The sequence below is a fragment of the Ceratotherium simum genome, chromosome 6 (genome assembly GCF_057802395.1).
Source record: "Ceratotherium simum simum isolate JZ-2026a chromosome 6, ASM5780239v1, whole genome shotgun sequence".
In the NCBI taxonomy this organism is placed as follows: Eukaryota; Metazoa; Chordata; class Mammalia; order Perissodactyla; family Rhinocerotidae; genus Ceratotherium; species Ceratotherium simum.
In genome coordinates, this window is record NC_141905.1 from 70,932,584 (window position 1) to 70,958,030 (window position 25,447).

Below are 25,447 nucleotides of genomic sequence, written 5' to 3' on the forward strand. Positions count from 1 at the left end.
GTCTAGAAAATGACAGCACTCATCCATCCAGAGGAACCATCACTTATCATGTCAATACTACTGGATCTGTGCAGAAACTTAAAAATTACTCATGATGTTTAAGCCTGACAAAACAACCCATAGGAAAAAAGATGGAGGAGGTAGGGGCAGAGATAACCCTAACATGCAAATGCTGCTACCAAGTTTAATGTCCAGCAGTAATTTGCCAAGAAGAGATCAATAGTGACTAACTTGTTTAACATCCTCTGAACAACATAGTGACAACTGAATTATGGAAGTAAAACCTGGAGAGTTTTCCTTAAATATTGGTGATAATCAGCAGCTCTTCGGTTACCCTATTTCTCCATACACACGTTCTTTTGACACAGTTAAACGCTGAGGTCTGGCCAGGTTAAGAAGCACAGCTAGATTTCAAATCAGGAAAGCTAAATAAGGTGGTATCAACAGTTTGTACCTACATACTCAGTTCATTCATTCATTCATTTAGGAAATAGATGAATGTCTCCTATGTGTGAACACAAGGCAAAGTCACGGCTTCAAGGAGCTTATGTTCTCTTGAAAGTAACAAAAAGGCAATTGTCATTCAATATGCTAAATGCCATAATAAAAGAATTTCTAGATGGGCTGGGAGTGAATAGTCATCCACCCAGTCCGTAGGGGTAAGCCAAGATTTCCAAGAGGAGATATTAGGGTGAGTAGGATTTGGCTGGACTCTATTTCAAAGTTTCAAAAGAAAATAGTTGAAGTGGCTCAAATAAAGGCTTTATTCAGCTGATGCACATCAGAGTGTACCTGAGAAGGGATAACTGAGTCAAAGCAGGGTTGGAGTTTTATGAGGATGAGTAGAAGAGAGGGATATGTGTCTGTGTAGTTGGGCTAGGGTAGCAGTGTTTGTCTTTGCTGCAAAACCAGCAGGTAGAACAGTAGGCAATTGTTCTAGTTTTCGGCCCTCTTGTTTGGGATCATAGAGACGTGCAATGCTGTTCCGATAACTGTCAGAACACTACTTTCAAGAACTGTTTTAGCAAGTCTTACAGTTTTTCAATTAATTAAGGTTCAGAGATAGAGAAGAGAGCCAAAAAAATGTGGAAAGGGGAAAATTAGAGAAAAGATGCAAGAGTTGAAGGCAAGAGAAACTGGAGACCCTCTGTCACATCTGTTTTTGTCCTTCTACAAAAAGACTCATTAATGTCATGGGCCTCATTTTCTCCACCTTTAAAGAAAAAAAAGGAAGGGAACATCTATATACATAAAATGCTTAGTTAGGTTTCCCCGGGGTTCAGCAGGGGGTGGTTTCACGTAATCCCTCCAGCCAATGAGTACTCAAGTGTTCCATGTTTGCATGAAGGCCATGACTGTTAATAGTCAAATGCTGAATTGGCTTTACCTTCTGATATTTGTATTTGCTCTTAGGCAGGTGATGTTGCCCTCTCAGGAGTGTCTTCTTTGAATTCAGTAAGTGTTATATCTGAGAGGAACAAAACTGGTAAATATGTTTACAATGAAATATGAATAAATATATAACATGTATTAATATTTTGTTAATAATTCTTAGGATCTGCTAGAATGAGCATGATATGTGCCAGATTCTGCCAGCTGAGATAAAAGACTCGAAAGTGGTTTGATATTTTCAGAATAAAGACCCAGTCTGTACTCAAGCTGTTGTTTCTAATGCTATAAATAATCATAACTACACATACAAATGACAAAATTTTTGAGCAAAGAAGATGTAAAAAATCTTCGCAATTCAATTGCTTTGCCAATATTAATTTTTATGTGAGAAGACGTAAGAGACCAAGATGTTTTCTCTTGAGCAAATGAATTTCCTTTATGTGCAAGGGGCCTTAATTGATTCATGTGAGCCATGAGGACCCTGAAAGACACCACTGGGAGGGGCGATTCCTTCTTAAACTTGTTAACACTATGTTTGGCTCTTGTGTCAGGAGCTGCATGGAGATGATCTCAGCTTTGGACCTCATGTCTTGATTTTGCAAATTCTTTACTGCAAATTGGAGTTTTCCCTGATTCATGACTTTCAAAGGGCTGTCTGAGGGCTGAAAATTGTGATAGAGGGAGTAAAAAAATGGAAAGGGAAAATGTAACCCATTTCTCATAAATAAGGGCAGTGCTTCCAGGCCCTGAGACCTAGATATTCTTGGGTATTAGAGAAAGAATGCCTCCATTTTACAGATTGTTTAGAGCAGAATCTTGGGGAAGGAAGATGGAGCATAATAAAAAGAGATGGTCAAGAAACAAAGAAAACTTGACTGGTAGGAACTCAAACAAGTGGTTTTGTGTTTGAAAAATAAGACACAAAAACTAAGAAGAGAAAACAGCAGCCATCAAAAGTACTTGATAAACTGGAAAGCCTCACAATAGAATCTATTGAAGCTCTTTCTAGGCCTTTGCAAGTAAACTCCACTAGGATTCTCACCCTGGTGATTCCCAGTGAGCACATTAACATCAAGAACAGTCCTAGAGAATCCTATAGAAATGGGTCAACCAATCCATTGCATCTCAAATATACTATAAGCACATGCATTTCTATTCCTGGGTCACTTTGACATGAAAGTATTTGCAAAATTCAAGCCATAAATAAATATTACACCTACTAAGTAAGAGATTTGTGAGGATAACTGTGGCCTAGACACCAATGATTAGAAAACAATTTTAGAGTGATCAGTTAACCAACCAATGCTTCCAAAGGCTGCAAGTGAAATATTTCTTGAAATTAAAATGGTGTTTTGCTGTTGTTATTGTTGTCAGTGGGTTTTTGGTCAGATTTGTTTTGTTATTCAATGATTTGGGGCATAGCCTTGTCCTTTACATACCTGATTTTTGTTGTTTCAAAAACTCTTGCTTATTTCCCTCACACAAAAAGCCAAGTTTTTACCTCTCTATACACCAATTCCCCAATAAAAATAATTCTTAGGTTTTCCATAGAAGATTTCACATCCAAGAAGGAAAGTAAGTGAAGAGAGAGATTTCTCCCTACAGAGATGTCCCTGAGTCTTACCTAAGTCACTGCCACTCCATCAACTGCTCTGCTCCTCTCTGTCTTGGGCTGCTCTCTGAAGGGCCGACTCTCTGGATATCTACAGTTCTCCTATCATTTCCTTCCGAGAACTGAAACCATCCACCCCACACACCTTGCTTTGTGTGCATTAGTATCACTTTACTCTTCCATTGTTTCCATCAACAGAACTTGGCCATTCCAGGAAACTCTTGCCCAGGAAATCATTTATTTCTCTGTTACAGGAACTTCCCGCAACTCTTCAACAGAAAGCGTCAACAAATAGTTTGCACACCAAGGCTCCTTAAAATCCTCACCTTGCTGCCTCCACCAATCCTAAACTTAATTATATCTTGATTCTCACATAATTCTAATCAAATCCCACATTGAAAGACTCACCCAGGTAAAGAGCATCTTTCCTATAACTCTGCATAACTATCTATTTTATAGATTTTATTTAAATAACTTGCTTTGGCCAGCCCTGTGGTCTAGTAGTTAAGTTTCGGCCCTCTCACCACTGCAGTCCAGGTTTGTTTCCCAGTCAGGGAACCACACTGCCTATTTGTCTGTTGTCATAGTGTGGCAGCTGTTGTGATGCTGAAAGCCATGATGCCACCAGTATTTCAAATACCAGCAGGGTCACCCCCAGCGGACAGGTTTCAATGGAGCTTCTAGACTAAGACAAACTAGGAAGAAGGACCTGGCCACCCACTTTGGAAAAAAGTTGGCCATGAAAACCCTATGAATAGTAGTGGAGCATTGTCTGATACAGCGCTGGAAGGTGAGAGGATGGTGCAAAAAGACCAGGCAGGGTTCCACTCTGCTGTACACAGGGTCCCCAGGAGTTGGAATCCTCTCAACGGCACTGACAACAGCAAAACTTGCTCCGAGTCACGGGCATGAAGGGCTTTCCCCAACTCATAACCTTAGTAGAATGAGCACTGGACTAGGAGTCAAGAGTGTTGGATCTCAGCATTGGCTCTGCCATAATAGACCATGTGAAATTGAACCAGTCTTTTCCCTTCTCTGGGTTTTCCTTTTCTCATTTGAAAAAGGTAGAAGTTCACTTACCCAACATTCATGCAGTAAATATATCTATTAGGTATCTGCTATATGCCAGGCATTATGAGATACTTCCAGCTCTAAGTTTCTATCATTTCTATAAAATTCAGACCTTAACAAGTGTTGTGACACAACCTTCAACATGCTTATCCCTCAGGACCATGTGGACCAATACTTTGCTTCACTAAGTCACAAACTCCAATATCTCTCAGCATGACAATTCTCAAAGTCACGCCCCCACTATGGTTATAATTACAGCTAGTTCCTCCAAACAAATTAATTTGTGGCATGCTGTTTATGTTTTGGATACTATTTATAAAGCATACAGAGCAAAAGTAAAAGAAAAGAAAATTAAGACTGTCAGATTCCAGCAACCAGTAGGACACGTTTTTTGCATTATTTTAACCATTTTCCTGTTAATTAATGTTTGTCCTTATACTTTTAATGAAACAAAGAAATTCTGAAAGTTTTAATTCCTTACAGAGTAAGTGTATCATATCCTGTAGATTTGGCTGCTATAATGCTCTTCCTAAACTTTTTCTTCAAACATAAAAAGCTTCCAGCATTAAGAATTTTTAACAGCCCAAATCCTTAGGGATAGAAAAAGTAGAACATTCTAAGCATAAGAGGCAATAATCTAGTTAGAAATTTCCCAAGAGAGTCAAGACAAATACAAAACACTTAAGTCCTGCTATAGAAATTTAAAAATAAATAAAATCAGCCTAAAATGACCCAGTTAGATACCTACCCACCCAGGGATTGCTTGGTAGTGTGTGACTTCATATCTTTAGTTGAGAAATGACTGCACCATGAGATACGAGACACAGGTTCAAATCTTTGCTCTGACACTAACAAGTGGTGTGACTTTGAAAAACAGACATTTTCCCTGAACATCTGTTTCTTCATTTAAGAAGTAGGAATCATCAGGGGCTGGCCTGGTGGTGCAAGAGGTTAAGTGCATGTGCTCCGCTGCAGCGGCCCGGGGTTCCCCAGTTCGGATCCTGGGCACGCACCGACACACTGCTTGGCAAGCCATGTTGTGGCGGTATCCCATATAAAGTGGAGGAAGATGGGCATGGATGTTAGCCCAGGGCCAGTCTTCCTCAACAAAAAAAAAAAAAAAAAAGAGGAGGATTGGCCGATGTTATCACAGGGTTGATCCCCTCACAAAAAAAAAAGAAGTAGGAATCATAAAACTTGTCCTGCCTACAATTGTGAAATAAGACAACATATGTAAAAGTGCTCTAACATTTTAACACGTCATTTTATTATAAGGAGATACCATGAACCGCCATGCATTATTTGTATAGGCTGATAAGGCGATGTGTCAGTCAGATTTTTGCCTAGGAATGGGTCCTCATCATCCACTTCACACCTAACAATTGATCTGAAGCTAAGCCGATAGTGCTAACCCATCCCCCTGCCAGTGACTGGTTCAGCAACGGGAGACAGATTGGGCAAGTTTGGGCCAAAGAAACATAGGGAGAGGCAGACTGAGAAACAAGAAAAGAAGCTAGTCCCTCTCCCCCATTAGGGAGGAGGTACATAAAGAAGTGTATTTCCCCAGCTGCTGCTGGAAGCCATTTTGATTTCATGCCACAAGGTAAAGCAGAGACAGTAGACGAAATATAGAAAGAAATAGAATATCTGGAATTTGTAAGGAACCTGTGCACCTGAGTGCCACTGAGTTACTAAATCAACCAATCCTGACAGCTGCTCTGCCTCTATATAATCTGATATGGGACTCCATCCTGCAGTAGCTGGGAGAACTGCCTGAGGAGCTACTCTCTGAGTTGAAATCGTGAATCTGTCACTAACTACTTATGTGACTACGGCAAGTTACTTAACCCCTCTGGGCCTCAATTTCTTCATCTATAATATGGAAATAATAATAGTACTTCTCCCATAAGGTTGTTATGAGGATTAAGCGAGTAAATAATTTTAGGGCTCTTCGTGTCTGGCGTATTGTAGGCACTATATACGTGTTCGTTAATAAATAATTTAGAAATACTTTATTTATTATTTTAAACAGTCTAGGTTAGGTTTTGTTATGCGGTCCCAAAAGCAAGCTAAATAGACTGTTTTTCTTAGTCCTCTGAGTCAGCTACTCTTAATTACAATGTCAAAAAGCAAAGGTGTATCAAAAGTAAATTTTAGTAATACTAATTAAAATATTAGTCTTTAAATGATTTACTTTAATATATGTATTTGTATGTATATATGTATGTATACGTATATATATAGAGAGAGAAAAGAAAATTCAACATTATCTTGATATCAACACTATTCTTGCATACTTTGTCACAATTAGCTACACGATCTGGAGTTAACATTTTCCCTCTCTAGGCCTCAGTTTCTTGAGAAATGGCTGGAATTATACCCAATAATGCACATGGAATTGAGAATAACTTGGGTTTTCCCGAGGGGGCGTGTTGCGTCTGGAGTGCCCAAGGCTGCAGGCTAGTTCTAAATCTCCAAACTGAGCTCACCAGGGAACCTAACTTAGGGCCTGGTCTGCCATTCCTCCTATTATCATCTTAATGGGGGAAAGATCAAGTTCTCTAAACATTGCCCTTTGTGGCAGAGATTAGCTAGATACTCACTATACCTATTGCCTCTTTTCTTGGGCGTCCAGCTAGGCTACATCTTTCAGCTTCCCTTGCTGTTAGGTGGGGCATGTGATTGAGTTTTAGCCAATGGAATGTGGGCAGAAATGAAGTGAGTCACTTCCAGGTCTTACTCATAAAAGCCTCCCATGTTTGATACCCCATCCTCTCTCTTCATGGAGAATATTCTGAAGGCCTAGAAAGGGTGGAGCCACAAGATGGAAGGAGTGTGAGTCCTTGACCAGTGGGAGGCTAATTGTCCAGAAACAGCTGCATTGGCCCATAATGTAAACCAGAAATGAACTTGTATTATGATAACTCCCTGAGGATTTGAGGTTTATCTGTTAAAACAGCTCACGTTCCTTTACTTAATAAACTCAGCAAAAAGAAAAGTGATGCCCCTTAAAAAGACACCATCGAATTCAGAAACTTATTGCTGTTGTCCTTAATTTCACCTTTAGCAAAGGCTCTGGGTAATCAGGTGAATTTCTGGATTTGCTTCGTTGCCTTCACATGACGCACAAGAATATAGGTGAAGAACACTGTGTTCCTCTGATGAGGCCAAATCACAGTACTCACAGTCGCTCTAGCTTTTAATTCACTGTCTACAAGGTCCACAGGACAGGCTCCTTTTTGTTTTGAAGGGGAAATGTCTTTCAGGGAGTATGTCAGTGCATTCAGGCAGCAGTCATAAAGAGATGGGTTACTATTCTATTCACAGTATGATTGCTCCTTACTGTAGGTGATGTCATCTGCCAGAATGACTTTCAGGAATCCCTAAAATGTGTTTGTGACTCAACAGTCACTGCCAATCAATCACATGCCCTCCTACAAGGGAACTAGGGTTGTTATTTAACTTTGATGGTTCACCTACTCCACAGCTAAATGCTCTTAATCCATTAAAAAAGGAAAAAAGGTGTAAGATAAATGGTATGAAGCAAAGAGGCTACTACTATAGTGAAAGTCATTCTAGAATATTCTCTACTGTTTGTCTCTCTAGTGGTCTCTTTAACTAAATAAGACAGCAAAGATAACAGATCTTCTGCCTTTTGCCCCATCTCACACCCTCCCTTTCATTTTTTTGTTTTTTTTCTTTTCTTTTGGACTCATTTTTAAATAAGTGTATGAATTGTGACATCAGCTATGTTTTGTATCACTTTTCAGGCCCATTTTCATTAAGGATTGTTCCCAAATTATATGATATTCTCAGTGCAACACAAGGGGCTCAGGAAAAGGTGTGATTCAGAAAACTTAGACAAAGGTGGGGCTCTGATTAAGAAAACCAAACATAAGGGCCCTTCGAAGACGCAGTAAGCATTCCTCAGATGTAGCAAAAAGTCAAGAACTCAGGTCCAGGCTCCACCCCACCCCACCCTAACACCTCATCATATTTTCTTTAGTGAGAGAAGAGAGCCTGTGGTGGGCCAGGTACCTTGGAGGCTTCTTTTGCTTTTATTAATTCATTCACTTAACAGACATTTACTGGCCCCCTACTATACACCAGGGACCTGCACAGTCCTACTCCAAAGCTAACTGAAAAATCTACACTGAAAACACTCTTATTTTTTAGTCTTTTTCATTGCCAAAATATAATATTTTGAGTACATTGAAGTTTAAAAGGCTTTAACTTTAAAAACTTTTAACTTTAAAAGATGGTCTGGGGGCCGGCCCCATGGCTTAGCGGTTAAGTGCGCATGCTCCGCTACTGGCAGCCCGGGTTCGGATCCCAATAACGCACTGGCGCACCACTTCTCCGACCTTGCTGAGGCCGAGTCCCACATACAGGAACTAGAAGGATGTGCAGCTATGACATACAACAATCTACTGGGGCTTTGGGGAGAAAAAGGATAAAAAAAGGAGGAGGATTGGCAATAGATGTTAGCTCAGGGCTGGTCTTCCTCAGCAAAAACAGGAGGATTGGCATGGATGTTAGCTCAGGGCTGATCTCCCTCACAAAAAAAAAAAAAAAATGAAAAGATGGTCTGGAAATCTAATCATTATTTATCATCTTATTTTTCAGGGAAAATATACTGTGAGTCCCAAATACCTGCCTTTTATTTGTTCATAATTTTTCTCCACCTCTTCTCAAAAGTATTTTAGGTGGTTAGCTGAAGATAAATAAAAGAACTCAAAAGCCATTTAAAAAAAGGGAAGAACACTCTGTAGCAGGGATAAATTATTAAAATTGAGCTTTAAATCAGTTAAATACTTAATTGAACAAAAATATTTTTAAGCTTCTATGAGATGCCAGGCTTGCAACATGGAATAAAATAGAAAAGTCCCAGTTCTCGTGAAATTAATATTCAAGTATGTCGGAGCAGGCGGGATGGTGGGAGGACTCCAACAGTAAACAAGGAACACATACGACACCAAAATAATTCTGGTCAGTGGTTTGTGCTGCAAAGGCCGTATGAACCATGACAAGTGTTGTGGGCTAAATAGTGTCCCCCTAAAATGCGTGTCCACCTGGGACCTCAGAATGTGACTTTATTTGGAACTAGGGTCTTTGCAGATGTAATTAGTTAAGTAAAGATGAGATCCTCTGGATTGGCCGGCCCCTAAATGCAATGACTGGTGTCTTCATAAGGAGGCTGTGTAAACACACAGAGACACAGAGGAGACACACACAGAGGGAAGACGGCCACATGAAAACAGAGTCAGGAATTGGAGCATGGCAGCTACGAGCCAAGGAAAGCCAAGGATTGCCAGCAACCATCAGAAGCTAACAAAAGGCAAGGAAGGATTTTTCCAGAGAGACTTTAGAGGGGGCATGGCCCTGCCAACACCTTGATTTACGACTCGTATCCTCCAGAACTGTGAGATAATAAATTTCTCTTGTTCTAAGCCACCCAGTTTGTGTTACTTTTGTTACAGCAGCCCCAGGACACTAGTACAATAAGTTACAGGGACCAGAAGAGAAGCTAGCTAACATAATTAGACTAGATGGATGAAGTCACCTTTTTCAAGAAGTGACAAGTGAACTGAGACCTGTGTGACACTAACTTTCACTCTGAGCTTCCTACCAGACAAGGCAAAAATATGACATAGTGTTTCTTCGCTGTTAAAACCAAGTATACGTGTTCATTTGAGGGGACAAACATTTTAATAATTGCCTTACAAATGGATTTTGTGGACTAGAACCTGTTTTCAGATTGAGGAGTCTTTGTCATAAAGGTCAATCCTGCTCTCTTTCTTCCCAAAAGCTAATTTTTAAAAACTGAAGCCACCCAGTTGGTTGCAGTGCCTCACTCTTTTCCTGGGACTGTGGGATGTGTTTAAAGGCAGCAGGATTTAATAAGGTAGACTGGAGTTGGCAGCACTGCTCCCCTTGGCCCCAGCAATCTGCCTTGGTCTCAACTGTTACAAAATAGAATAATCTGCTTCATTCACAGTTTATTTTACATGGCCCTTGTTAGGCAATGGGTGTCATCTGCCACACTGGAAAGTTCAATAATTTAGTTCAGAAATAGTACATGATATAAATTATAGACAACAAAGCAGAAATGACATTGTGCTGCATGGAGAAAAATTATAGCATTCAGTCCTAAGGCCACTAGCAGAGAGAAACAGAAATTAAAAGACATGGCAGAGAAGACAAAGATGGGCTCTGAGATCAGATCCTACAAGATGGAGAGTCAGTGAGGTGTGGAGAAATGCAGGCAAGCAGAGTTATGATTATTCTTGGAGACATAACATTGATTAAATATTACTATTACACAACTGTTAGCTATAGAACATTCTGTGAACTTTTCAGTACACAGTATTCATTCTGAATTAAGGCAATATATCTAGTTCCATCTATGCATTCTGCAGAGATCTAAAGACTGAGAATGGTAGAAGCTTTGAATTAAAACCTTACCTCCTCCCCATCCCAACTTTTTCCATAGATTAAGTGTGATTTTCAAACAGAGGCCCACTGAGTCATAGTAGGCCAGGTCACAGGCCTCAGCCCTGCTTTGAAAGAGCAGCTTCTTTTATCTGTTTCATGTACAGACAATCTGCCTGTAAATTTGTTTTTTTAAAGAGATCTACTGTTTTGTTTTTTCTTTTTTAATAAAAAATCACTTATTTTTACTCAAAAGTGTAGCAAAAAAGCCAACAAGACTTGAGCTTCATTGCCAGGAACTAAGCCGCCAGGAAGAGTCATCACTTTATTTTGTAGAAAAGGCCACCTTAAAGTGGACTTTAAAATCTGTTCTAGTTTGAGCAGAACATTGCCCAGCAAGGTCAGGGAGACCCCACTGGCTAGCTGCTCAGAGGACTTCAAAGCAGTCACTTGCGTTGGTGAATTCACTACAGCTCACCTTTGGCACCCGCCTTTGAAGTTTCAGAATCTCAATTTTGTTGGCACTGCAAGAGTGGCCTCAATGATCTGGGGTTGACTCATGTTAACTCCAGCTAAGAGAGGCTGATGTGAAAGGTAAAAGGCCAAGCAATTGATTAATACGATGAGAAATAGAAATGTCTTGTGAATCAGAGCTCTTGAGCAGATACGACTAAAGCATTCTCTGCCTGTAGACAAATCCACATGAAATGCCAAAGGATACTCCAAAGAGAAAAGACTGAGGAACAATTCTCTGTACTAAATGGTGCAGGAAAATAAACGATCAAGCATGTTCACTTTTTGTTGCCAATGTTCACTATCCCTGAATGCTAGGCTCCCAGTGAGGGAGGCTTTCGCACAATAGCAACCCAAGATAGTGTCATCCACCCAACCCCACCTCCCCAGTGTTGGTGCAGCAGGTAGAGAAAAATGGGCAAGTGTAGATTCTGGCCATCTTGGGTTTCCAGGGGCTGTCCCCATCACCAGGGTTCTTCAGACACAATGCTTTAACTGGAATAAACCTCTACCGAAGTGACCGTCCCATCTCAAACAAGCAAAAACAACTACTTTAGGGGGATTTAAGGAACATTAACCTATTTTACCCCTTGGGGGTATGGGGATGGGATGGAGGCTATACCTGGGGCTGCAAAGGAAGCCAATCACATTTCCATATTTAAATACTCCAACCATTCTTATTACTTCAAACTTTAAATTCTTATTGCTAGTGTGCATTTCAAGCAGCCAACCTGCCCTGAACAGTTATTGCATCTTATTAAAAGGAACACTCCCTTATAATCAATTAGACTCATTACCTTCAATATTCAATTTCTGTCAAGCCACAGCTTAAATAACCACTTCAGAGAATCTGTTTGTGAACATGAGGCCTGCAATCATTACTGAGTGCACTCACACACTTTTGGGATGTCTTTTCGAGGCTAATCTGCTCCCTTCAGCTCATGTAGTCTCTTTCCTAACCTGGTACAATACAATGATTAGGTTTCTACTTAATGACTTACAATTACATGCTGGTGTTGTCTCTCCGAGAATAAACTCAGATCACCTTATATAAAGTTTTGTGCATCCTCAAAGTCGGCAGTGCCCGAGTTAGAGGTGGAATCATAGTTTAGTCTTACCGCTGGGTAATCAAAGCCATAGTGTGTGTAAGTTTTACCTGTCTAACTCTCCGAGGGCAATATCACTTCTCTGGTAGCTGCGTTGGGTCTCATTGCTAACCTCATGTTATGTCAACAGTATTGATACACTTGGTGAAGTGTTGGCCAATTATGCTGCTATCGTCTCTCAGCTTCAAATCCACCATTCTATACTCTGCTTTGTGGTGCTGGGTCTGGGACTCTGCAAAACACCTTTCTCCTTGGTCATCTGGCTTCTGGTTAGGTTTTACCAATATGGGGCTCTGAAGAGAGACCAGAAGTTAGGAGAGGAGGAGCAGACACCTGCTTCTTCCTATTTCCCTACAGATCCTACCCTTCCATTTGAAAAAGAAGCCACTCTCAGGCACATGCAAATTGGTTAATTGAGTGCAGAAGATTTTAATTATTTTTTTTCAGTTACCCTAAGTTTTCTGGTTATCATAGAAAGCACCAAAGTTTGGGAGTCCCGGCAGGCCCAGAGTCAGGGCTTTATGGGTTCTAGAGCAGAAGTTGGCAAACTACAGTTGGAGGGCCAAATCTAGCCTGCCACCTGATTTTGTAAATAAAGTTTTATTGAAACACAGTCATGCTCATTCATTTCTATATTGTTTATGGCTGTGTTCACACTATGGCAAAGTTGATTAGTTGCAACAGGGACCATATGGCCCACAGAGCCTAAAATATTTGCTATCTAGCTCTTTATCAGAAAAACTTTATCATCCTCTGATGCAGAGGACCGTAAATCACTGCTCCCTTCACAAAGGTGTTTACATCCTACTGACCCCATTTCCATCCACTCTGGCTCTCACAGAAGACCTGTACTTACACCAAAACAAGACCCCAAGACTGAGTGGAGAGCTACACAGTCAGGGTGAGGACGAAGTAAAAAGCCCTCCACTTTACCCAAGAAAAAGTCGGCATGAATTGTTAACAGCAGTAATGATTCCAGGAGAAAAGAGAAAGAGTTACTCCTTGATCTTTCAAAGGCCATAGTCATCTCAATCAGAGAAGACTTTTACAGCCAAGTACAAGCACTTTCCTCCATCTCCCAAATGCACCACTCGACTTTGAAGCATCAGGCAGCTTTTAATCTTTTTAGCCTCTTAAAGGGATGGATAGAAAGTGGACACCCTCCTTGCTAATGCTCTCCCATTTCCCAGAGGCAGAGGAAAATTGATTTATCATTTTTTTAAAATTCTGACTGTGTACTCAATTTTGGATTGGGCAACGACTAGAGAAGGACTCAGAAAAAATAAAACGTGGTGCTCCCCTGTAGGAGCATGAAATCTGTATAGCAAAATAAGATTTAGATACTTGAAGAAGGGTGTACTGCAAAGTGCATGAAAGTAGGGCTCATTCATGGATTCACCAAACATTCATTGGCTTTGAGGAGAAAAAGATGAAATATATGTATATCTATTGCACACATGCACACATAAATATATATACTCTGTCTTCAAAGGAGTTACTAACCTAGTATGGAGGTGATAAATCATGAGACCAAATCATTATAATATCTTTTGATTAGTGTTATAAAAAGCACAAGATTTTTGGACACATAGGAGTAAAAAAATAACTATCCTAGAAGGATTGGGAAGGATTTGCAGAAATTATATTGGAACCATCTTAAAGACGTCTGGGAGATCGCTGGGGAGAGCACAGTCCAGCAGAGGGGAAATTGTCACTATTGTCAGGATGCTCCCTCCCTCACCCCGATGACACAGCCTTCCTGGGGAACCCAGACAATGCAAAGAAGAACTAAGAGTTGTGGGGCTCACCAATGCTCAGGGATGTTTACTGGCCTTATGATTTTCACTGGCATAGGAACAGGAAAAGTGACACCAAAAGTCGGGCTCTAAGTACAAGCACTTTCTTGTTCACTTTGACAAAAATGTACACTGGTCACACCCTTGTTTCCAGTGACAAATCCTTTTCCAGAGATGCAGCAGCACCAACCTCCCTTCTATCTCTGTAGCAATCCACGTCCCACCGTAAGTGGAAAAAACAGGGCAAACATCCAAAAATGCCAATTTAGCCCGGTTTGTCCCCAAGAGGTGTTTGTCTTCTCAGAACTTACCTCTCATCTTCTGTTCTTGACATGCATCGGCTAAGGCGGTGGTTTTCAATGTGCGCTCTCCAGAACAGCAGCATCAGCACCACCTGGCAACTTGTTAGAAATCCACACTCTGAGGCCCCCCCCAGACCTCCTGAATCAGGCACTCGGGGTGGAACCAACAATTTGTGTTTTAACAAACTACCCACGGAATTCCAATGTACACTGATGTTTGAGAACTACTAGGCTAAACAGTTCTAGATGCCAGAGAATATTACTTAGAATCCTAAAGAGTCTGCTCTAATTAAAAACGAGAAGAAAGAAAATAATTCTGGCTCCACTATTACTGCAAAGACAAAAGGGAATATAGGCATCACTGTATGGCCTAATCTATAGATTGAGCAAGACAGGACATTAAAAGACTGTGGAATAGTAGCAAAAAAGACAGAGAAGAAATTAACTGCATATCCCAGTCCAGGCAACTAGATGAAAATACCTGTCCATATTTTCAGATGAGTGTACTCCCTTCTTAAGCTTACTCCAGCAGAGAGCATTGCAAAGGCCCACCAACTTGGAAAAGAAAGAAGTTTGCTGTGGTTCACTCTTACAATGAAAGAGAGGAAGGATGGAAAAATAGGCCATAAATGCAGATTAGGGCAAGATTGTGAAAGGCTGAGTCCTTCTTCTGCATTGTGCCTTTGTCACATAGATAACAGGAATCCACCATAGCTGTTTTTGTTGTTTGAGCATCGTGGCGATGTAAGGGGGCCTGGGTTTCAGAATATCATTCTAGTGGCAAGGTTGGGGTAGAGGAGACAGTTATTAGAGAGAAATATTAGAAGCTTATCATTTAAGAAGCTATTATTCTAGGTGATGAGAATCAAAACCAAGGACTCCACAGAGGGCATGGGAAAGAAGGGTCAAATTACAGAGAACTTTTAGGAAGAACTTTTAGGACATGGTGTCAGACTGGATGTGGAAAGGTTAGGGAGGGGTTAGTGAAGATGACTCAGATTCCTAGTTTGACTGTGGGATAGGTAATGATGCCACTCATCAAGGTAGGGAATACAGAGGAGGAAGAGGGTTCAGAGGAGAAAAATGAGTTTTATTTTGACTGTTAAGGTTCATGGGATCTGTGTGAACTTCACATAGAGGTATCTAATGCCATTTAATTTCTTCACCCTAAGGGCAGAATGCATGCAGCGAACTCACTGTGGTTTAATCTGCATTACCCACATCAGACCCCCATGTGTCACACAGGTGTCTACCAAGCTCTAATAAGGAACGAGGACATTTAATGATCAGTAGAGGTATAATATAAATCCAGGTTTGCAATATGACTAGAAATTGAGCTGTACTGGAAAACATGTTACATTTTGCAAGAATTATTTCGGATATTGTTTTCTAAGTGATATTCCTAACCAACTTTTCAGATCTCAGCTGGCTTGGGCTGGAAATTAAGCCAATTTAGAACAAATCCATCACGCTCTCTGGCATCTCAGGGTTTTAAAGGATAAGAATTAGAAGACACAGCCAGTTATCTGACAGCATGTGATGTGAATGTCATGCAAATTAAGAAAGAAACCCTTTGTCAAGTCCTAATCAAGAGTAGCAAATTGAAAAGGAGGTACCAGCCCTGATATAGTGCTGTTTCCTCAATCTCTCCATACACAATTGACTCCACTTGTCTCCTCAAACTACTTAAAAATAACTCTTATTCCTAACATTCTTAATCCCTTCTTTTATTTATTATTTCTTCAGATGGCTAAAGGAAATGTGTCCAGTGAAACAACTCAATTTTGAGAAAGGGGCCAGAGCCCAATTCAGATGGGATTTATCCACGAGGGGTGGGGACATTCACCCCTGGTCCCAGAGTTTCTCTTTTCTGTTGAACCTGTAAAGTGAATTGGTAAAAAATGAGGCATATCTTGGCAGTGGGACTCTCAAAGCAGTTATTTGTTCTATTTTATATTTGCATCATGTCAATGCAAATAATCCATAATTAATCTATAAATCAAAATTGGGATGCATTTATTATATGAGCCAGCTTTGAGGACTATAGCCCAGAAGTGACCTTCCCCAAGGAAGGAGGCACTCCGAAGAAGCGGGGTGTACAGAGTGGTTATATAACATCTTAGAACAAGGACCATACATCACATATGACAGGAATGTCTCGTTTACTATTGTCGGGAGATGCTTTGCTAGCACAGCAGGTCAGTGGTCACAAGGCGAACACAGCAGGTTTGGAAAGTTTCTGGGAAGAAATGCTTATCCTTAAAGAAATGCTGATATGGAGGGAGACAACATTCCTATCTTTAAGGGCATCATTCTCAGTTTGGGGACATTGTAAATGTTTAGAGCAGATGCACAGTGCATGCTCAATAGGCCACGTCAGGCCCTTCTGGAAAAACAAGGTCAGGCTGAATTTGTTTTAAATCAAACGGCTTCCTCATATACTCCAATATATCTTATTGCTTTTCATTTACTCATCAATCCTGACTTGATCAGAAAGAGAGTATCCTGGCCACCCAGTAAATAATATCTGGTATGAAATGTTAGAGGAGTAATTAGTGACGAGAATATAAGCACGAAAGCAAGAATGATATGGCTTGCAGAGAAATCATTTCCATTCAAACCACTCAGAGCCATGGGTCTAGTAGGACTGGATCAAAGTCTTTTGATGTTAACCTCTCAATGAACCAAAGCTCCTGAGGGAGGAAATGAAAAATAGCCTGTTCCATTTTCTGGGAAAACTTAAAAATGCACACTACTTCTCTGACTATTAGATTACTCCAGATAAAGAAATACTTGGCTGCAGATATAATTACTTGGACGAGAGTGCTAGAGCAAAAGAGCGGCATCAGATCTTTAATGAGATGACCAAATACCTCTAAGCACTGCATCAGAGCAGCAGAAGGGTTATTTTATCACGCCATTAGAGAAAAATAGAAAGAGCTCATTCTCCTGAGCTGGAGGGTGAGTGGTCCTGGAGACGAAGAAGAGAAAGGCCCAACAGCTGCTCCCCTCATAGTCCACTCTTTTACTTTCAAACTCGTGTCCTGGGACCAAACGGTTGGGGTAGGGAAGACAAGAGTGAGGCAAAGTGTTTGTGTGTGTATGCGTGTGCAAAATGGATGAACCATCTGCTTTCCTGGGGGTTTAGGTAAAGCTATATTCTTACACAGCAAGGGGGATAGTGTGAGATTAATAGGTGACAGCTGACGCCTGCTAAAAACATTATACCTTAACAACTAATGTGATGATTGCAGCAACAAAGCAAAGTATTTCAGCAACCAAATTACAGGCTGTCAAGAAAGGGGTAAGTGCCTAGAAGGTTGACAACAATTTCTGCACACTCAGCCCTTGGACCTAGCTCAGTGCAGGCAATAATGGTGTGCAGTGATCAATAAAAGGTACATGCTCTATAGATTGATTGACAGGTACCCTCCACTTCACCAGCAACACCACTCCTGTCCTGGATATCCAGTGGTCACTCATTAGGCAGGAATGATAGGCAGTTGATTCACGGTCCAGATCGACTCTGGCAGGCCAGTATAGCTATGACCACAGAGACAAAAGGACTTCAGCCTCCACCTTTACCCTCAGACCTTTAAATCAGGAAACCTAAACCAAAGGAACCAATTTTGGAAATAAATATACCAAGAGGGGCAGATGGGGACTGCAGAAGGGAGTGACTGCCCCTGCCCTGTGTCAACCAAGCGCTGTCAAATGGGAAGGCAGGCACTGCCATGTTGTAAGATCACCTAACTTCCCAAGGAAAGCTAACCTATCTGACTTTCATGTGAAATCTCATGAGGTTTAATATTTCATAAACATTGCACAGGCCAAACAAAATGCTGCACCAGTGGGTCCACCAGGCTGTGATCTTTGTTTTGCTCCTTAACCAGGCTAGAAAGCCTTTCGCTGCAGAATCGGTAATACGAAGCTCTGAGTCAAAGCCTGTGGGAGCTGAGGCCCATTGCCCTCTGTTGGTTGCTGGGGAAAAGGGAATGAAGGACACACGTTGTAGCTTCCCCAAAGTGTTTGTGTGTGTACGTGCATGTGAAAAATGGATGGAACATCCGCAAGATAAAAGAGAGCCAAAAACGGGCTCACAAAATGCACTCTGAGGACTGGACATTTCACCAAGGACCCGTCCTGGGCACAGCAATGGTTTGCGGTTATAGCCATTATTCTAAGGCAACCAGCGACCACAACAGCCAAAACCACTCTTGTCATCAAAGACAGTGTGTGTGTGTGTGTGTGTGTGTGTAGGGGGTGGTAGGGGGATGGATGGGCAAGAAAAATTCTTCTAGGACCCTAGAGGGTGCTGGGTGTCACTATCCCAGATCAGTTCCTTTCCTACACATACACCCTCTTCATTAATTCAAAGCATGGCCATTGCCATTCTGAATACAAGAATCAAGCTTATCAATAGTTAGCATATTAATTGACTTTTTATTATGTAAAGTATGCTCAAAGCATCTCATTCCTGTGGCTTAAAAGAACCGAAACTGTCAGGAACAGAATTTGGTGAATGGGATAAAGAAAGATAAGGAGTTGGCTCTGGCTGCGGATTCTGTGGCCATCCTCCTCCCACTGGGCAGTCGTCCTCAGGGCATTGGCAATCAGGGCAGCTTTACTGAAATCCTGCTCTGAGGCTGGAGTCTCTTATTGCAAAGGGGTCTGTTTATTTTTTCACATAGAAGACAGCTTCAAAGGGCATTTTTTTGCTTTGGTTTTCCTTTGGGCAACATAAAAGCAGAGAACAAAGGGAATTCAGAACCTCTTTTCTCGCCACAGGCCACTCAGTAGACAACCTAAGTTCAGAAGCACCAGTGAAGCGCTGGTCAGCTCCTCTGCATGCCCAGTGCCACTGTTGATATCGCAGACAGTCCTAACACTGCTTCTGCAAACAAGACCAGGTGGAAGGAGGTCCCTTCTCAGGGCCAGGAAGGACCTTATCTCAGCAAAGTGAAGAAATGTCTCTGAGGTCCCATACCAGGTGTTGAGAGCAGGAGCTCTGTCAGGTTTCCTGGTTCCAAATCCTGGCTCTGTCACTTCTTAGCTCTATAGTCTTGAGTAAGTTACTTAAGCTTTTTGTGACCCTGTTACCTCATCTGTAAAGATAATAATACCTAAGTGTAGGATTGCTGTAAGGATTAAATGAGACAATGCACATGCCTGGTACATGGTAAACACTGAATAAATGTTAGCTAGTTTTGTGGTTGTTATTAGTATTACTATCATAGAAATAAGAACTTTAACTGTATATTTCCTCATTTATTCCCTGATTACTTCATAGGTAAACCATGTTAGGGCATCAGAAATTGTGTCATCTAAAGAGTACTGATTTAGGGGTCCGAAGACCAAGAGATGGGAGTCAATAGTTAAGCTAGGTAGCTGACCAGCCAGATGACTCTGGCCAAGTCACTGTATCTTCTTGAGTCTCAGTTCTGTCATCTGTAAAATGGGAATAATCTTTGCCCTTTAGGGTTGTTGTTAAAATCTATGTTAGAATTATTTGTCCATAATGCATTCTATCAATCTCAGTTATTTCTATTCTTTCTTTCTCTTTCACTCTCTCCTCACATTTCTGCTTCTGGTACCTAACACAAATTGAGGGCGTGGCTGAGACGAATGAAGAAAAGAGAAGAGAAAAGAAGAGAAGAGAAGAGAAGAAGAAAGAGAAGAAGAAAGAGAAGAGAAAAGAGAAGAGCGTTGAATGATTATTCACATAAAAAATGGTGTGATTTTTTTTTTTATTTTACAAATTCTCCTTAGTCTACTTTGCTATGATTTTAAAGAATTTATATTAATTGGCCATCCTGAATATAAGGAAAGCATTTGCTGTATTAAAGATATGAGGGTTAAATTGATGCAAATCTTCTGGAAAGCTACATCAGTATGCTTCAGGCACTATTAAGAAGCTTATTCCCCATGACTCCATAATTCCACTCCTGGGGATTTGTCCTGGAGAAGTATTTTAAAAGAAGAAAAATGATCATTAGATGAAGTTGCTCATTGCAGTATTATGTATAATAGTAAAACATTGAAAACAACCTGAATGTCCAACCGTGGTAAGATGAGCTAGTAAACGGAAGGCCATTAACTTGAGGGACTATATCACAGGCATTAAAAACGAAAGTTGTGGCTCTCAGCGCCAGTGTGAATAGGCATACCTAATTTCACATAGATCACAGTTACTACTATCTAAAAACAAAGCAGTTGTATGAGTGAGGGGAAGTTATGGAAGATGGGTAAAAATTTTTAAATGTGTTTTGAAGTTTAACATTGTTTTTTGCAATCAATAAAACTGGAGGATTGAAGCTTTAAAAATATATAGGCATCAAGTCTTTTGGCCTGCGGACAGGAACGTTGACGAAAAATAGCAATCTTCAAGAAATTACCCAGAATGGCCCAGCAAAATGGCCGAGTATAGCTTCCCACGGCTATGTCTTTCCAGTGGTGTCTGGCTCACAAAATTCAAGTGCTAATCTATAATGTTTAGTAACTCCAAGAAATATCGGCACTTGCAAAGGAATCTCAAATACCAAGCTTTTCAGCCCTAAAGAATGAGATATTGATCGAAGAAAGGCCATTGAAGTCAAAATTTGGGGGGAGATGAAATAGGAGCTCACTCCCTTTTCTGGGTCCTCTGCTAATCATTTGCATATTCATCCTCTCTTTGACCCCTCACAAAAACCTCAAGAGATAGGCAAAGCATCATAAACTATGTTATCAGGAGAGCTCGGAAGCGCTATATTAACAGGCTGACAGTCAGGCAGCTAGAGACTCAAATTCTAATCCAACCTAAATTTATGGGGACAGTAAAATAGCATGGAAAACTGTAATTTGGTAGAGTGTTGATTGAAAGAAAAAAATACAAAAGCATATTCACACTGCAATTACCTTGAAGTAAAAGCATTCCACTAATTTAGAAAGAAATGGGAAAAATTAAAACAGTTTTGCAAGAGTGGTGACATTAGGAGGTTTTTTCCTTTTCAACTTCCTTTATTATTATAATACTGTTTTGCAATAAGGAGTCCCATGCTAGTTTGACTGCACCACATTGCATAGTGTACCCTCACCTCCTGCAGGCCTGGGATGTCCTGGCTTAAGCCATAATTATATTAAAAATGAAACTGAATAAGGGCCAGCCCCGTGGCGCAAGCGGTTAAGTGCGTGCCCTCCACTGCAGCGGCCCGGGGTTCACCGGTTCGGATCCCAGGCGTGCACCAATGTACTATTTGTGAAGCCATGCTGTGGCGGCGTCCCATATAAAGTGGAGGAAGATGGGCATGGATGTTAGCCCAGGGCCAGTCTTCCTCAGCAAAAAAAGAGGAGGTTTGGCAGATGTTAGCTCAGGGCTGATCTTCCTCACGAAAAAAAAAAAAAACTGAATAAATGAATAATAATAACAATAAGAGCTGCTGTGAATTAACCATAATTGTCTTGATGATTAGAACAGCTATGAATTAATAAACCAGTTGTAATTGTAATTCCCACTGCAGTAATGAGCTAGAAAATGAGTGCATGCAAATGGATCCATCAGGAAAGGGGCTGGAATATATGGCCAAAGACTGAGGGTCTGTGTAGGTGGAGATATAAAATTGCAAGACCACTGCACAATCCAAGAAAGGATTCCAACAGAAGCATCGACCAGAGGACATTCTCCCTCATAGTGGCTTGGGCTGAACTGCACAGGATCATACCCACTAAGAAGAGCAAATATAAGATATCCCCCAGTGCCAACTAGTGTCTGGATGTCTCAAGGATGAGGATGGTGGAGTGGGGCTCTTCCAAGTGGGGAGAAGACCACAAAATTGCCAAGAAAGTTGGTGTTTTACGACCGGACACTCCACCCTTACGAGGTATATGTGCGGGCCGTGAATTCTGTGTAAAACCAACTTCAAAAATAGAACTTCCCTAGTGCTTTCTATCTATGGAATCAACTCAGACTGACCTTGTATCTCTAGACCTGCAGAAATGGCTGCTCAGAATGTAAACTGGCCAACAGACAATATGTGCTATAAGGAAGTTACATGTACACGCATGCCCACACTGACGGTGGGCGCTTATTAAGAAAATGAACTTTGGAGATAGAAACCTGGGTTCAAGGTTACTACTTATTAGCTGTTCTTATTAGACAAGTATTCACCTTCTTTGACCTTTGTTTTCTTACCTGTAGAACAGGCACAGTAATAGAACCTATCTAACTGAGCTATAATGAGAATTAAATGAAATGATACATGTCAAGCTCTTAGTGCAAAGCTTAGTGTACCCTGAATGTTGTTGTTAGTTATGACAATTAATGTTATTAGAGTAAGATTAAGTGATGTAATAATTCATAAATCACAATATTATGTTTAACCAGAATTGCACACCTATTGGCGTACTGTCTTCCAACTTTCTTTCCTGAGATCCTGCTTTAGAAAAACGATCTTTCTTACTGTATTTGAGGCAGGTAACTGGAGGCCAACCATAACTGTTGACTGAAATGTTGACAATGAGGTCCTGCCTATTTCCAGCATAGATGTGATGTGAGGAAAGGGATGAAAGCAAGAGATTTTTAGAGTAGACAAGGAATCTGGTAACAAGAGAGGCTGAGCAAGTTCACTCTCGATATCTTTGTAGGTTAGGTACCCATCTATCTTGGATCAGTAAGGAAATAAATGACACTTCTTAGAGGTATGTGTTCAACAAATCTTTATTAGCTCTAAAACAATAGTTACTAGTAAATGGACATCTAAATATATGCCAGATAACAACAGCTAATATTTATTGAGGGCTTACTGTATACCAAGCATGATTCAAAGCATTTTGTATGTATTAACTTATTAATGAGGTAGCACCATGAAGTAGGTGTTCTCTTATTCCCATTTTACAGGTAAAGAAAATTGAGGCAGAGAGACTAAGTAATTTGCTGAAAATTAGGATGATGGAGTCAGGATTCTAACTAGGCCATCTGGCTAGAGAGCCCCTCTAGGATAGAGATCAAGAGACAGTTCAAATATACTATTTCTAGATAGCAACGACAACCCTATAAAGCAGGTATTTTTATCTCTATTTTACTCAGCTTTACAGATGAGGAAATTTAAGCTGGGTGGCATACCAAGGTTGTAGGGGGGAGGTGTCCATGGGAATAGTTGGCCCTGTGGGGAGGAGGATTTTATTAGTCACATTGTTTAAAATTGCCAGTGCATACTGAAAACAAAAAGTAGACTGACTTTTATTTGCTTTCATTATTGGTTTAAATTTCCTACAGACAATGCACCCCCTTATTGGCAATACCTCCCCCAAATCCCCTCACTCCATCCCACACACACACTGGGCATGCCACCAGCTTGAAGAAATTAAATGATGAGGGTCACACAACTCTTAAGTGCTAGACCCCAGATCTGAAGCTAGGCTCGCCTAGTTTCAAAGTGCATGATAGTAAGAAGTAGGGAGGTACTACAATTGATTCCTCCCAATTCATTTATTCATTGGAATCACTTGGAGAACTTAAAAAATTATGCTAATACCCAAACGGATCCCACAGACTGATTTAATCAGAATGCCTGTGGGTGAAACATTTATTTTCATCAATATTTTAAAGCTCTGCATTTATTCCAAAGTGCCACTGAAACTGAGACCTTTACAAGTGAGTAGAATTTCAACCTGGAATTCATTTCTTTCTCTTCTAAAACAATCTCTAGGTAAGACTCTTATTTAGAGACAATCACACATTGAAATACCTCCAAGCTGAGTCCCTAAATTCGCAGCCCTGAGATAGTTCCAGGCTAGCCCAAGAAGTCCAAATGAGATAGCTTTGTGTGCCAAGCAGTCCCACTTGGTGGAGAGTCTTCCCAAACTTTTAAAAATGAATATAAAATTCTGGCATATCAAGTAGACACAGCAAAATGTATATAGGACAGAAAGTTCCTAGTTCCCAAGACAACCTAGTACTGACTGATGTGTTTGCAAATCAAACACAGTTTAACAGCAAGTACCAAAGTATTCTAGTCTATGCTGGTGAGCCTATTTGTAGGGTTCTGGGGCCAGAAAGTTCCCCTGGCCCCTGCCCCGTATTCATTCCAGATGCTACTGAGGCAACCTTGATACAAATATGACCTTTAATGGTTAATTTAATTTGAACAAAGCAACTCCTGACCACCCATTCAGGCCATCAGAGCAGATAGTAAGACCAGAGGATGCTACTCAAGGCCCTACTTCAGAGTCATCTAGAAAGTTTTAAAAACATGTGTCTTAAATTCCTGGGCTCTTCTTAGCCTGCCTGATTAAGAATCTCCAGAGACAGATCTCAAGTCACGATGGCGGCGTAAGCAGACTCTGAACTCACCTCCTCCCGCGGACACAGCCAATTTACAACTACTCGTGGAAAAATTACCCCTGAGACAGAACTGAAAACTGGATGAGAGGAACTCCTGCAACAACGGACAATCCTAACTGAGGTAGAAGAGGCAGAGACTCCCTTCTGGAGAGGAAAAATGCCGCCTTCATAAGCCGCCAGCTTCACGGCCGCCGGGAGCAGCTCACAGGTCCGCAGCCTCCCTGGAGGCGCGGGGTCCTGAGGCGGGGAGCCCCCGCTGTGGGCATTTTGTGGACCCAGCACAATCAAGACGAGTGGCATAATATCTGATTTTGCCTGCTGCTACAACATTGGGGAGCACCCCCAGAAAACCCAGTTCACAAAGAAACTAAAACTGGCTCTTAAAGGGCCCGCACGCAAACTCACCCATTTCAGAAAGCATCCTAAAATCAGCAGAAAGAAAGGTGCACAGTGCTGTGGTGAAAAGAGACTCACCTAATAGGCCCTGAGTGCATCTCGGTGAGGGGTGAGACCTCTCCAGGGACTAGGACATTGGCGGCAGCCATTGTTGTGGCCTGGTGTGGGTGTGCTGACACAGACGCCATTGGAGTTCTCCCTGAGACCTGCTAGCCCAGGGTCTGCTCCACCCGCTAGAGCACCGATTTAATCCAGCTCAGCCAGGGCAGGCAGCCCACCCTAGAGACTGGCCCCACCCAACAACAAGCCCTCAGGCAACTTGTGGGCCTGCATAGATTGGTGACTGGATTCTCTGCAACCTGGCAACTGAGCTGACTTTATCGGGGCAGGGTGTGCACAAGGAGCAGGTGGAGAGTGTGGGGCGGTGGCGGAGTGTGTGGGGCTCCCGCTGTGGAGAGACTGGGTCCGCTTGGGGAGGTCGGGGCACGTACATAGGGCAGGACTGT

General features: G+C 41.3%; 1 long non-coding RNA gene across 2 annotated transcripts in view; it reads right to left on the minus strand.

The window, feature by feature from the left end:
- LOC147916897 (uncharacterized) overlaps positions 1-25,172 on the minus strand; it is a 176,958-nt gene extending 151,786 nt beyond the window's left edge. For both annotated transcript variants that reach the window (XR_015552517.1, XR_015552516.1), the window contains exon 1: positions 25,020-25,172. This is a non-coding gene — a long non-coding RNA (uncharacterized LOC147916897). The remainder of the gene's footprint in view (positions 1-25,019) is intronic.
- Positions 25,173-25,447: the final 275 nt, after the last annotated feature.